Source organism: Trachurus japonicus, chromosome 23 (genome assembly GCF_045865225.1).
Source record: "Trachurus japonicus isolate A0001 chromosome 23, Traja_1.0".
Lineage (NCBI taxonomy): Eukaryota > Metazoa > Chordata > Actinopteri > Carangiformes > Carangidae > Trachurus > Trachurus japonicus.
This window is the reverse complement of record NC_140929.1, coordinates 18471725-18487239: the sequence shown is the minus strand read 5'-3', so window position 1 is coordinate 18487239 and position 15515 is coordinate 18471725.

Here is a 15515-nt window from a genome sequence, read left to right as displayed (position 1 = left end):
TGAAGATAAGCTCAGCGTATACTCTTGGCTTCATCCATCCATCCTGAGGGATTCCAAGGTGTTCCCAGGCCAGATGTAATTCCTTCAGTGAGTTCTGGGTCTACACCCAGGTCTCCTCCCAGTTGGACATGCCTGGAAAACCTCCAATGGGAGGCACCCAGGAGGCATCTATATCAGATGTCCACCTCAAACCACCTCAACTAACTGCCTCATTTAACTGTGAAAGGAGCTCCCTTTGGATGTCTGAACTTCCAAGTCTTCCAAGCCATCTGTAAGCATCCACCCTACAGAAGAAACCCATTTCAGCCTCCTCAATTTGCAGGCTCATTCTTTTGGTCAATACCTAGAGCACATGACCACAGATAAGGATTGGAATGAAAATTGAGAAGCATGGCCTCAGACTTGGAAGTGCTGACGCTCAAAATGGCTGTTAGCAAGTATTGGGATCCCACCAACCCACTGAATTGACACACATTCAAACATTTGCCAAACAAAACCAATAGCCACCTTTTCAAATTACAAACTAGCCTTTTATTTGAACATCAACCAAATCCTGAAAATAATGTTCTTTAACTTTCTCTTTCACTTTCCATCTGTTTTCCAGGGTTTCCAGCACACTTGGGAACTAATGTACTGTACATACTGTGTGTTTAATGGACCTGAAAGATTTACAGTTGCTGTTTGATAGAGAGGAAAGAAACTGGAGCCAGAGTGATCCAACACTGCTGCTTCTGGATTTGTTTTTACCTCTTCCTCTGTCTCTCTCCAGACTGACTGTGGGTATTTTATTAGAGCTTCAGATCAAAATTACTGTGGTTGAGGACACATACTGAGTATGGGCATGTGTCTTCATAGGCTATCTGTAACCATGATTTAAGAGCATAAACAATCTCAATTGTTTCCCATCTCTTCTGTCAGGCTCTCTCTGGAGCTCCAGTAACAGGTTGACAAGCCAATCAGAAGAGAGGAGGCTCAGAGCCTGTTTTTGGTTGGCAGACTGTTTCCAGAGTTATCTAACAAAAACCATGATAGCTTTCAGGGAAAAACAAATCCACACCAACTCTGGTAAGGTTGGATTGTGGGTTCAGGTGGGAAGGGCTCGGAGAAACTAACTCTTGCACAGATGGATAGTAAGTTCCATGTGGGTGTGGCTTGGCTTAAGGCAGTGACTGCTTTGTTGTGACATCACAAAGTTATTGGAAGTCCCAACAGCTGGTTTTAAGGCTTAGTTTCTGAATACAGGCTGTGTGTATTTCTCTGTGGACTGAGGCTTTGATACTTTCACAGTATTAATATAAAACCTAGAGCTGATTTCTAATCACACTACACATGGGCATCTACCTTTATACTGTTTGGAGCTTTAATACAAACATCTACCTTTATACTGTATGGACTATGTTATGACTTTTGGAAGATATGAAGCTTTGGAACAATACTTTCTTTGAAACAGATTTATCATGGCTTTTATCCATTTATTACAGTGACAGTGAAAAGGTATGGAGAGAGTGAAGGGAAATAACATGCAGCAAAGGGCCACATGTTGGAACTGAACCCAGGCCACAGTGGTTAGGACAAGGCCTGAAGACCATTGATTTGCAATCAGTGTAGGCAGGGTAAAATTAATTTAATTATTCAGTTAATCTAAGGTTTGATTATTTTTTGAATTTCAGATAACTTTACTACAAGTTTGAATGTGTCAGCATTCTGTGATTTTTATTGTGTAATAAAAGCGACTCAACAGCGCTGTCTTCTGGACAGGCAGTGGCTGCACAAACCATTCGCCATTGCGTTGTACTGTAGATGCACAGAGCAGAAGCACAGACCTCCTCTGCCTCTTCTGCCTGAACAGTGTGTATTGGCTGTTTGCGCATGCGCAGTAAGTTCCCACTAAGTTAACATGTACGTCAAGAGACAGAGCGCTACGCTGCCTTCCACTGTAACTGTACTATGTCTGAGCTGCACGTTGCTTTCGTGAATTGTCAACATCGTGCCTCCATGAGCTGTGATCCTGTGTTGCAAGTTATTGATTTGAGTTGATGTCATGATAAGGTGTTGCACATTTTTAATACTTGGATCTGTGACAATCATTGTGCATAAACCTGTTTGTTGATATTGGTCTGTCCTATCACAGCTGTAAAGCACTACAGAACACAGTCACAGCTGAAGCCTGATGCTCTAAACAACATTTGCCAACAGTGGGTTGCACTGGATGACATGACTTTTATCCTCTCACATCATGTGAACACTACAGCCTTCGACCTCTCTGATGAAAGTAAATATAAACTAATCAGAGAGGTGACGAGTTTCTACGACCTTCGTCCAATTATAGAGCACTATCTCTTTATTTAGCTTTAACTTCTGCCATGTTCACATTTCACATTGTTGTCATTCCTGCTGTGCTCATATTTACTGCTCCGTCATCCTACAGTACAGGCCCGCTGATTGATAATAGCTGTTTTTGGTTCTGAAGTCACAGACAAATAATGAAAATTACAGCCACCACTTTATTTTTCCAAATTAGTTTTGGTCCCTGTCCTTGGAGCTGATGTGAGGACGATGGTGGAGAGACAGTCCTCTAACTATTTGTGCTGGAAGTTGTTCAGCCACATCTGAGTGATTACTACCAAATGGGAACATAGTAGGAAGCTGTTAGCCTCGTAAACCAGCCTCTCGCAGAAATGCATTTCATTTCATTTCTTGGGAGAGTCTGGCCTCATCTCCCCTCTAAGCGTTTGGGGTGGGCAGGAGCTGGGCGGGAGTAGTAGCAAAGACGGTTTAATATCTTTGGTAGTAGCGTTGACAGACAACCCCATTCAGCCAATCAGCAAGTTGGTGTAGTGACGGGGCTTTGTACCAGTCGGTCCCTGATTGGCCAACGTGCTGTGTCAATCACAGCGGGCGACGCTGATTGGCTCGGCCTTCTGAGGGTTTCAGTCCAAACGCTTAGAATGGGGATGAGGCCAGACTCTCCCTCGGAATGAAATGAAATGAACTTCCGCGAGAGGCTGGTTTACGAGGCTAGGAAGCTGTGGCCCTGAGCCAGAGATTGTATGTCTGTCAGCAGCACAGACTCATTCGGCCCTTGTGTGCTGCAGAACATGAGGAGAAATACTCAACTGGATCCTGCTGCATAGTCCCAGGACTCCTGTAGATGTGGTTTTAGTTGGACGAAGACAATATAAATAAATATGCTCATAAGATAACAACTGAACACTAAGTTAAAGGGATAGTTCACCCTAGAATGATATTTCGCTCATTATCTACTCACCCTCATGTTGACTAAGGGCTGGAAGAATTCTCAGAGTCCACCGTCCCTTCTCTGAGTTACAGGGGGTCTTGGCGTAGCAGGTCCATATAACGGTTGCAAAGGGACACCAGAGCTCTTCGTAAAAAAACACACACAAAAAAACATCCAAATACCTCCATGATGCTCGTATGTAATGTCCGTCTTGTGCTGAAGCCCCAAATTGCGTAATTGTCCCGAAAAAAATTAAATAAGTCCACATTCCAAGCATGTTTGTAGCGGAAGCTTCTCGAAGCTCCTCTTCCTGGTCCGTCCAAATCTCGCGTGATTTGCGCCGGCGTCAGTGCGGTTACTGCGAATCACGCGAGATTTGGACGGACCAGGAAGAGGAGCTTCGAGAAGCTTCCGCTACAAACAAGCTTAAAATATAGACTTATTTAATTTTTTTCGGGACAATTACGCAATTTGGGGCTTCAGCACAAGACGGACATTACATACGAGCATCATGGAGGTATTTGGATGTTTTTTTGTGTGTGTTTTTTTACGAAGAGCTCTGGTGTCCCTTTGCAACCGTTATATGGACATGCACTGCTACGCCAAGACCCCCTGTAACTCAGAGAAGGGACGGTGGACTCTGAGAATTCTTCCAGCCCTTAGTCAACATGAGGGTGAGTAGATAATGAGCGAAATATCATTCTAGGGTGAACTATCCCTTTAACTGAGCAAATTGACCTGAGACAGTGAAACATGGGGGAACATACAGTTGAGGACGAAATTATTAGCCCCCCTATGAAAATGTCACTATTTTACAAGTATCTCCCCAAGTCCTGTTAAACAGAGCAAAGATTTTTTCACACAGCTTTTTCAAACTTTTTGGATGCTTGCATTAATTTACTTTGCACACAGAAATTAAATAAATACTTACAAAAAAGTAAAATTTTCGTGTGTGTGTGTTGGCGCCTTGGCCAAACCAAATAGCACACAAAATGGACAGCAGCTTTAACTAAATACAAAGCAAAACTAAGAGCCACCTACCTCATTTCGTCCGGACTTTGAGACTTTTCTATTTGATCCGAAACAGATTCAAAGGTGTGAACCTGCCCTGGACCATGGTCTGGCCCAAAGACCTGAAATTCAGTCCAAAAAAGGTGGTGGTTTTCGAAGTTCAGGAAGTTGGAGAAGAGGAGACAAAATGTCTGGTACAGATATGGTCTGATGACAATATGCAAGCTTGCAGTCGTCTTCTTCTTTCCTGTCAGTAACGATAAAGTCTCCACCTGATGAGGACGTTCATCTGAATCCAAACTAGGCTCGTATATTTGGGCATGGTGTTGATGCTGCTGGTAGCAATGCCATAATATAATCATCGTCCCAAGATACACACTTGTTCACTAATTTTCTTAGAAACTATAGCTAATTAACTACAGTAGCTAATTACTAACTAGCTAATAGCTTGTTTTCAGTCACGTGGTTATGATGACGCGAAGGGGGCGGGGCGATGTCAGATGGAGGGCAGGAAGTGGAGAGCGGTGCCTGAAAATAATGGAAAGCGAGTACTCCGAAGCTTTTGGTCGAGCCTGCACGTAGCAGGTATCACCAAAAATTAGAGAAATATATCGGATACGATCCATACAACCTTAAATCGGGAGAAAGGAAGCAGTTAAACACACCGCCTCGACCAGAGCGATTGATGTAACAGAGTGGCGACACTCCCATAGGACTCCCATAGAAATACCGAGTAATTTTAAGTCATAAAGTGGTAATAATCTTTGCCATGTACAGTAACCATGTCGATTTAACAAAATAAAATGTATTAGACTGATCGGTTCATTGTAAAACATTTATTCATTTACGTAAATGTGGTGATTTCAGAAGCAGCCCTGCTCACTTTTCATTCAAACAAACTAATGCCACTGCCACAGTTAAATTTCACCAATGAGACCAGCATTAATCTCAGCGGTAAACCTCTAAAAGCATGCGGATACGTTACTTGGCTCGTTTCCTCCTCCGGGAGGACGGACGGTCGGCCCCGCCGGCAGATCAGCTCAGTAGCGGGTACTGCTGCTGTGACAGCCGCTGCCCCTGGTCCCCGGTCGGGGCTCACACAGACTCTGCACTTCTCCCAAAACAGACATCGGAGCAAATTCCCCAGCGTTATAAACTGACCACAGACTCTGGATTAAACGGTGACGTGTTAACAGCGCTAAAGCCACAATTAAAACAGTTTTTAGCAGCTTTACTGGCTGTAAACTGCATGCTAATTTCTGTTAGCCCGTCTATGGTGTTTTACATATACGTTAGCATTAAGCTAGCGGGCTTTATATGCTTAGTTGTGACACTGGCTGTGTGTGTTTTGAACGTTGTTTCAAACTATGTGGGTTTGGCTGAATATCGTTGATGCTTAAATATATATTGCCGCTTAATATATTGCTTTACTCCTCTTTCTATGTGCCATTTTTACTGTAGGACAGGCTAGAACACCGTTTGTTTACTACGGTCACTTCCGTCCCTCCCACACACCATTTTACGGTCAGTTGTTGAAATTTGAGTCCTTTATTACTACCTTAGGAACTCTCAAGTAACTTTTTTGATTTTCCCGTTTTGACCGTTTTGAACAGCCGTAGACAGCGCAGACAGTAGGCATTTTCCTGCGGGCAAAACACTTCCTGCCCTCCATCTGCAGTCGTGACGTTCCACGTGACGTCATCTGAAAACCACCTATTTGAGGAGAACTTTGGTGACGCAACTATGCCATATGTCTCTTTACAAACCAATCAATGTCAAGTAATAATAAGGACAGGATGTCACTATACATAAAAAGTTCTTTGGTGTGGTCACATTAAAGGGGAACTATGCAAGTCTGATCGCTTTTGCTAACCCTCCTCCCAGCCATGTGCATTTGTTTCAATCAAAGCCAGCGAGAAAGCAATCCATGTAGTGTTGGATAATGTTATGTATTATAAACAATGTTATGATGTGTACAGTATGTTTGTGTAGTCTTATCTGTCATAAACAAGAGATTAAGGGTTGCGTTTATGTCACGGTGCCGCAGAGATGAGAGCTGGGACACCGAGTCAATTCTCCCTGGAACAAGTTACAAGTTATCTATTTGACCATCACAATTACTCTGAAGCTGTTTAATTAAGGTAAAAATGTAGCATAGTTCCTCTTTAATGCAGAGTGAAACCCAAGCCAAACGAACCAAAAGTAGACAATGTAGCAGAAACAGCAACCTTGGTTTGGACCTCCTAAGAAAACCCAAAACGACACCTATGATACATCCATTCTTGGTTTGTCTTTGACAGTCCCAGGTGACTTCTCAGCCTTCAGACACACCTTTTACTCACCAAGAAAAATCCTCCTCAAGAACCACAGGAACATGCGTGGGTTGTCCCCTGTGTGGCCGAGGCCTTCACAGCGAGAAGCTCCAGTTAAACACAACATCACTGTTCCATCATCAATGCATGCTTCCTGAAAAGACACAGACTGAATGGATCAATGCTTCAAATAAAACACAAGGGAAGAGGAAAACATGGAGCTTTGATCAAACTCCCATCGATGATGATATGACCCGTGGAGAATAAGAGACACAGCAGCTAAATCAAGGAAATAAGATTAAATTTTGTACATCAAAGATGTTATTCTTCTGTATCTCATGAACACTCAAAAGCTAAATGAGTGGTCATTACCGTACAATACAGAAGAATGGTTTGTATTATTTATAAAGTCGGCAGGACACCAAAATCAGTCAGCTCTGATGTGGTGATTTCCACCTCAAAGATGCAACTGAAATTTGGTTTTAAATTGAAAGTCTTTTATCTGACATTTATGTAACAGCAGCCTCAGTAATATCTCAATGACCACATTTCACCATTGTAATGAACAGAATGCAGTCTCAATTTATTGTATAATATATTACAGTAACTTGGAAATCCCCCATCCACAAAGGCCTTCTTTCTTTCCTCCTCCACTTCTCCTCTAGACTGAGGTTGTCCCCCAAAGGGCACCACTGTAATATTTACTCCACCTAACAGCAGTTTAGAGAGTCCTGCAGTAAATAAATGAGACTTATTTATCAGCCAGTACAACCACCAAGCCTCAGTCCACATTTCAAAGAACGCTCCTCACGACAAGTGAAATCTCTGTTATGTAACTGGAGCTCTGATCTGAAGCCTCTGTGAACTACCTTGGACAGGCAGCTGATATCTGATGTACAGTAGGTCGGCTTCAGGACCATGTGATAAGTGCTGCATCCATCACTGGTTTACACCTGAGACTCCAGCAAAGATGCTTGATTATAACTTTACCATCAGTGAAGAGTTTGAGAGTGAAGAGGGTGCCCTGTAAAGTTCAGTGTGTCACTCTGACTAAAGGATCAACGCTAATGGATCAGGTCATCAGCCTTAGTGGTTGCACAAAACATATTTAACTTAAGTTCTGACCAAAGGTTTCTTTAAAATAAAAACAGTTACACAAAGCACAATTAAGTCTACTCCTTAACTTTTCTCCTTAAAGGGACAACGAGGAGTTTTCATTCATCGAGAATGAAAATCTGAGGTTCGAAGACGATCAGATACCATCGTTCCGACCATAAACGGTGATTCGGTGGCGGTATTCCCATGACCCGCCAGGCAGCGTCTGCGAAACCGAAAGTAAGGAAATGCTGGTCGGCTCGCCCAGCATTCAACGTAGCAACGTAGATTAATCCACATTAACATGAGACTTTTTTATTACCAAATACAAACTCCTCGTTGTCCCTTTAAGTATATATCCATATCTCATTTTCATACTTTAAGAATCCCTTAAAGTCAGTTAAACCACTGCACATTCACCATATTGAACTTCCCATCAAAACAAAAACAGGAGGTCAAGATGGTGGTGGCAAAAGTGGTCTCTATGGAAACAGTAGTATTTTTAATGCTGGAAAACCTCTTTCAAAATTACCAATGCATAAATGTTTTTTTTTCTTAATGAAGGAAAGAGATTCTGTGCCAGTCAAGTAACTCCTTTAACGAAGGTGTTAAGAGGAAAACCTAAGGTGTTTTGTGTGTCCGGTCCCAGTAGCGGTATCTTTTCCACTTAGCGAACCATACCCTTGGCTCTGCAACAGCAGGCCTCAGACTCTCTAGCATACATGTCAACCATAGGATGAAACAAATCCTCCTGCATCACTTCCTTATAGTATACAGTCCAGACACTTTGACGTCATGCCAGCGAGACTTCCACTAGGACCTTGATAGAGGATATAGCTGTGACGTGCAAACCGCCACATGAATGGACGTCTGTTGTTCAGCGGATGAAAAGGCCTCATAATCTAGACGACTGATTTTGAACAGATCTGATATTAAACCCACTCACATCCACTTGATCTCCCCGGTCCTGCATCCTCTTCACACTCTGTTCCTCTCACTGACTTTCCTCCCCACCCTTAACCCACCCAGTTTCCCACAATCCCACTTCATCAGAGTGGTCAGAGTAAAGCCCAAACGGATGTATTCACTCTGGTGGGGACAGCGACAGGAGGGAGGGGGTGTGCTGACGGCGGGGGCTTCCCTGATGATGATGTAGGAGGATTATCGGCTCGCTCTGCCACCTCTGTGCTAGATTATGACCTTCAGATTATGTCTGCATTTACTTTTAACCCTTAAAGAGGCAGAGCAGAGATGAATTCAGATGGAACCTATTACATCACAAGTGGTACTGACTCACTGACTGTACTCTCATTATTAGTTGTTTACTCTAGTTGTGTTGTTTCCTTGTTCCCTTTACAGAAAAGTATTACATGACATACGTCTCAGAAGGGAGATTATTATTATTATGTGTATCACATCTGATGCTTATATGAATATATGAGTTTATAATATATCCTATATGTGTATATGTACATACAAATGTCTATAGTATAACATAAACATGTTTTAAACATATCTACCTTCACATTCTTAGAGAGCAGTCTGAGACTCTGACTAATATTTTGAATATCAACATATATGTAACATCATGTTTACAATATGAACATATATTGTATGTATGGGCTAGACTCCGTATAGGAAATTATTTTGTATAAGGTCTCATAATTTAATGTGTGTTTGTATTGTAAGTGGGCTACATAGGTTTTATTGATGTACATTAGATATAGTACATACAGTTATCCATATATTTCATTCTAAACTAGAAAACTGATACTATAATGTTTAGCATGTAATGTATATTTGGAAGGTGAAGTGATCCAACTTGTACAATGTCAGTTTGTAATGTGTTAATGTGTGAGGCATTAGTTATGCTTTAGTAGGCTACTGGTGTGATAGAGCTGAATATATGAATGTGAAACAGACCCATACGTGTGTGTGTGTGTGTGTGTGTATTTCAGTTTGTGTGTAATCCATGCGTGCCATCAGAGGAGTAGTGATTAACGCTCATCTCTACTTCCTGGTGGATTAGTCTCCAAGCATCGTGTGCATTGTCACGACAACGGCAGGCGGATGTGACCCGTTAGTGGGACATCGTATGCCTCCGTGTCCCAGTGTGGATACTTCATTCAACAATAAAAGCGCCACTCTAAAAAGAGACAGTGTGAAATCTTCATTTAGTGGCTGTAAATACCAGTTACAGATATAAAATATGAGCCTGGGAGGTACATTTTCAGATCTGAGTGGCCCCTGCGATCCCTATCTGGACAGTGGATGGGTCACTTTTTACTTTAACAAGTGTTAAATGGGGTTTGGGGTAGGGCCTGTTCATTGTCTGCTGTGGCATATCTCCCTGCTGCATCTCCCTCAACGACGTGATTAATGAGGAGCTGAACAGTGAGGGCCTGGTTTGTTTAGCTTGGGGACACAAGAAGATTACGAGTCATGTTAAAGGAACTGTCTGACGTTTTGAAAAATGCATTTATTTGCAGCCGAACCCGGAGTCACATGAGAAGATCAACTCAGTTGCTGTTACAGGGATGAAGCTGACACCAGCGCTCTGGAGTTAAAGGTATAGTCTGGATGTTTGTAGCCTAAACAAAACATTCAAACTGGGCCCCTCCTCTCGGGCTCAACAGTCTCCTGCACCTGAGAGCAGCAGCTGTAGTCAGGACTGCAAAGAACAGGAACTACTACTACTTCACTGTACAGTACACTGTACTACAGTACAGTGAAGCGCTGGAGCCATGGACGGATACCCGGCCGTCACCGGCAACAGGTATCGGGTGTTAGCGATGGCGGATAGCATCCACCACTAGCACTCGCTAGCATCCAGGACAGCTAGCGGGGCTAGCAGCCCTCCTACTCTGCTGCACGGAGCTTTACCTGAACTCTGTCATTGGCTGGAGAGAAAACACCAGATCTCCACCCATAAGCGTCCCTGTGCACAACAAAACAAAGCAAAAGACCAAAATACAGGCGGGGGCTCTGCAGACACAGTCATCACCACACAGGACTAGAAGCCCGTAGGTGATGATTGAGACAGATTTAATTTGTATAAGTCTAATGTTTATTTTTGAGCAAAAACCTCCAGACTCAACCTTTAAAGACAGTTTTACTTTACGTTATTCAGCTCTTAACACCCGTTCAACACTGGGCCCACCGCGTCCTGGGCGGGCCAGTGGGTGTTCCATCCATCCATCCATCCATCCATCCATCCACCCACCCACCCATCCATCCATCCATCCATTGTCTATTAGTGGGTCTGGAACCAATCCTAGCTGATACTGTATAGGGTGAAGTGAGGGTACACTCTGGACAGATCTCTGGTCCATTACAAGGCAGACACATAGAGACAATGCACACACTCTCACTACTTGAACACTGTAGGGCCTATTTGCTCACACTGATAATTGTGATGGATGGATGGATGGATAGACAGATAGATACAGTAGATGGACTTGTTAGATATTCAAAGATCACATCCAAACTGAAGAATCCAAACAGAAACAGGAGGAGTTGGTAGGAAAGGTGGTGAATTAATGAATGATCTCAAACAAAATAATATAGAAAAGAAGCCAAGTTGGTATCCTTATTTCTGGTTGGATACAGGCCACCAATATTTTCCAGATTTTCATGGGACGTTCTGCAGGACCCACTGATCTACAGAGAAAGCAACAGGTTACCTGAGAAGCAGTTCAATGCTCCATCTACGGTCAGATGCTCAGTTTAGGTCACTTGTGATTTTGTAATTATTTGCACAAGATAGAAATAGATAGCATGTAAAAACATTCTGTATACCAGCATGGTTGTGCAAATGTAGCCTCAGCTCAAAAAGTTATGGACAAATAAAATTTGTTCCTCACGCAGGCGCTTGAGGAGAAGTCAGGGGACTAGCAGAAAGTATTCAGAGTGGAGACAGATGAATATCTGCACCATATTTCATAGTGTATTACCTCATTAAAGTGGTGGAGCCACTCTGCTACAATAGCTAAAAGCCACCATTAATGTAAGCTCCCAGACCTTTGGTGTGCTCACTGTTGATTTTTCATGTAGATATGCACAAATCATCTCATTATCTGTTGTCGAGATAAGAGGTAATTTAATGGCATTGCACTGTAAACGGGCTGTTGGTGTGATCACAGCCTCAGGACAGCGCTATGGCCTGCGTGTACTCATGAAAGACGCTCCTTTTGCGACTCTCATTACATAACACTCGCTCTGTTAATGTCAGCCAAACCCACCATTGGCACCAAAATAATTTCAGTCTCATGTGGTGTCAAGATGACATGAGGAACAAGTTTGTATTTATGTGATAAGTGGAGTTTTGTGTTCCGCCTTTGAGCATTAGGGGATTTCTGAGATCAGAGAACCTGTAGGACTGGGCAGGAGGAGACAGAAGGAGGTTAGAGGACGGAGGGGATGGCAGGACTTAGCTCACTGATGTTCCTCAGTATGTCAATAGACAGAGGTGGTCTTGAGGTTTCTGACTCTTTGCCCTACACACTGGCTTTGAAGGAGGTGGCGATTACATAAATCTACAGTAGGGTTAGTGATGTCGGCAGACACTCTGCCTCTTGTAATACAGTTTTTACTGCTGTTATGAAATCCTGAGCCTGAGTTGACACCTACGGTTAAACCAGGATGCTGCTCACGAGGTCCAGTAATAGTTGATAACAGAGTCTCATTGTCACAGTTCAACAGTGCACTTGTCTTGTTTCTAATCAGCTCTGAACACAGACCAGCTTTGATTTAGTATTAATATGTTGTTTATATTCATTATACACTAAACCCTTGTTTTTCACTGGCTTCATCATTGTTTCACTTCAAGCTCCTCCACTGCCTGCAAGTAAAAGATTATTTACATTTGACAGATGCTAGCCTGACATCAGTAGCTTAACAGTTAGTGTAAATAAGTGATATACCAGCTATGTTTTCAGATATGTCTACTTGATGGGGGAAAAAGTGTAGTAGATTTACAGCAGCTTTAAAGGTCCACATGGTCCGACAGTGGACTAATTGATGGCCTTATTTTGTTAAGTTTACAGTTCACAGTATACTAAAATTCAGTTCATTTTAATTATACATTAAGTTAATTAAAACAAATTATTTAAAAATTCGGTTTAATGTAAATTCTGTATATTGAAAAGCTGCATTCAAGATCAAGATACTTTATTGTCATTGCACTGATAAAACAACACAATTTACATTTGGCAACAATCTATCCGTATAGCAGCATGCAAGAAATAAAAAATGTGATTTGAAATAATTGTTCTTTTGGGCATTACTTTGTCCTGATTAAAGAGAAATTGGTCAACTGTTCAGACAAACAGAAAAGAACACCATGACAGGGTCTTAACAGTCATGCCTATCCAATGATGTAACTGTCCACAGTGTGCCCATTAGATATTTATATTTGATTTATTTAATAAGGATTTCATGCAATTTACTAAACATCAGTACTAAATACTCCATGTAAACATGCTGGATTATAGAAAAATGCTAACTTTCCCTGCCCATGATCAGTCATAATACAGAAAAATAAATTTCCCTGCATACTGACTTGTTCCCAAACTGCATATGTTATTAAGATAAATATTGTCTTAAAGCTATGGTCTACGATTTGGAGCATTGGTAATTATTATTAACATCGTTTATACAGCGATTATGGTCCTGTGGTCCGATATACACAATATAAATAGCAAAAAAACCCCAAAAAAATCCATTCAGTCTATCAGCCGTGGGCCTGCATAGAAATTGACCAATGGGCGCCGCGCGCCCCGTCCGGCTCCCATTGGCTCGTACCCTCCATCCTATCCCCTCGTCTCCCCTGCTCCTCCTCGACCCCGCTCGTCCCCACCCCCTCCGCTTAGAAACTACAAGTAGTTGTAACCGCTCTGAGCTGCTCAGCCACAGACACATGAACCCACAAATTCAGCACCTGCTGCCCCCCACCCCCGGTCGGTCTGCCGAAAAAAAGCCCCACTAGGATTCAGAGAAGCACAGTACAGAAGCACAGAATGTGTTGCTGCCCTTATTACCGGTACCGGTGCCGCGTCGAGTCTCCCTGATCCTCTCCCCGACACACAGCCGCTTCCAGCCGCAGCCTGACCGGGGTGCTCTGCACCCTGCACACCGCGGCCCTGCTGAGCTCCTGGTCTTCCTCCTCTCCCCGACACACAGCTGCTTCCAGCCGCAGCCTGAGCGGGTCTCTCTGCACTGCGGCGCCGCGGAGCTCCAGGCCCCGGTCTTCCTGCTCCTCTTCCCCAGACACAGCACCCTGTGGCCGGTTACCCAGCGCGAGGAGTCTCCCTGTAGCATGAGGCTGTGCTAATGGCTGCTAATGGCGGCGCTGCTCGTACCAGCGGTCGCCGCGGTCCCGTTGCCGGGGACGGCGACGACGGTACTGGCACCGCCTCGTTACCGTAACGAGGCGGTATTAGTGGGCTAGCGCCGAGCACAGCCTCATGCTACAGGGAGACTCTTGGCGCTGGGTGACCCAGGACAGGGTCCTGTGTCTGGGGAAGAGGAGCAGGAAGAGTCAGGGCTGGAGCTCCGCGGCGCCGCGGTGCAGAGAGACACAGGCTGCAGCGGCGGTGCTGAGTTTATGTTGAACAGGTAATCTTTGGTTTTATTGTAGAAGTTGTGACTGTGAATATGACATTTTACTCCGCATTCAAAGCCGCGTTTGGTTTCTGCAGGCAGCAGGCTTGTTGCTTGCTCCGCTCTGCTCTGTGAGGGGAGGGGGGGAGGCGTGTCGCGAGGAGGTCCCGAGGGGCGGGCCATACCAGAGACGTTATAATATGAGGAGACAGACCACTCTGCCCGTTTTGAATGGAGAAAGCTGCGACGCCAAAGATGGCGCATGTCCCGCCCCTTTTCACCAGCAGCCAATCACCTGCGTTGCCAGAGCTGAACTAGGCCAATCATGTTGTTGCACCAGCGCATGCGCATAAGTAGATTTACGACAGACCTACCTACCTGGTGGCAACAACAACGAAAACGAAATGAACGAAAGAGCTACCTCGGGGCTACGTATACAGAATTCACCACATTCACATCAATAAGCGTTTTACAATGAACCGATCAGTCCACATTTTCTTTAATTTAATTTTTGAATGTATAGTTTTGTTCGTTTCATTTTTTAACCTAAACATTCAAACTGGGCCCCCTCCCCTGGGGGCGTTAGCCTCCTGTCCATGATAGCAGCAGCAGCAGCAGCAGCAGTCCACTCCAAAAAAAAAACGCACAGTCCGGGTGAAGCACTGGAGTCGTGGACCGATAGACACCGTCACCATTAACGAGAGCCTCTATTGTTTTATTGTACAGAGTACGAGAGGCTCGTTGTGAGCTGAGAAGCGGCTGTTAGCGGCGGATGCTAACCGAAGCTAGCGGCGGATGCTAACCGCTACCGCTAGTCGAAGTTAGCATCAAGCTAGCGCAGCACAACGCCCCTCATGCTTGTTACCGGTCGAGGCTTTAGTTGTCAGTGATGGTCGGTAATCAGTCCGTGGCTCCAGCGGTTCACTCGGACTGTATTTATTTATTTTAACTGAATGCTGCTGCTGAGACGACATGCTAGCACTTGATAGCATCCAAGACAGCTAACGTTAGTGGGGATCGGGGGAGCGGGTGGGAGGGGGGAGCATTCACAGTCACCACACACAGAACTAGGAGCCCATAGGTGATGATTAAGATGGATTTCATGTAAGTCTAGCGTTTATGTTTGGGCAAAAATCTCCAGACTCAAGCCGATATGTCTCCAGGTAGAGCAGGGCAGACCGGTGTAGGTATGCTTGGGCTGCTGCTAGATCACGGACTCAGCCGTTACAGCCGTACAGTGACGGCGGTGTCGTAAATCC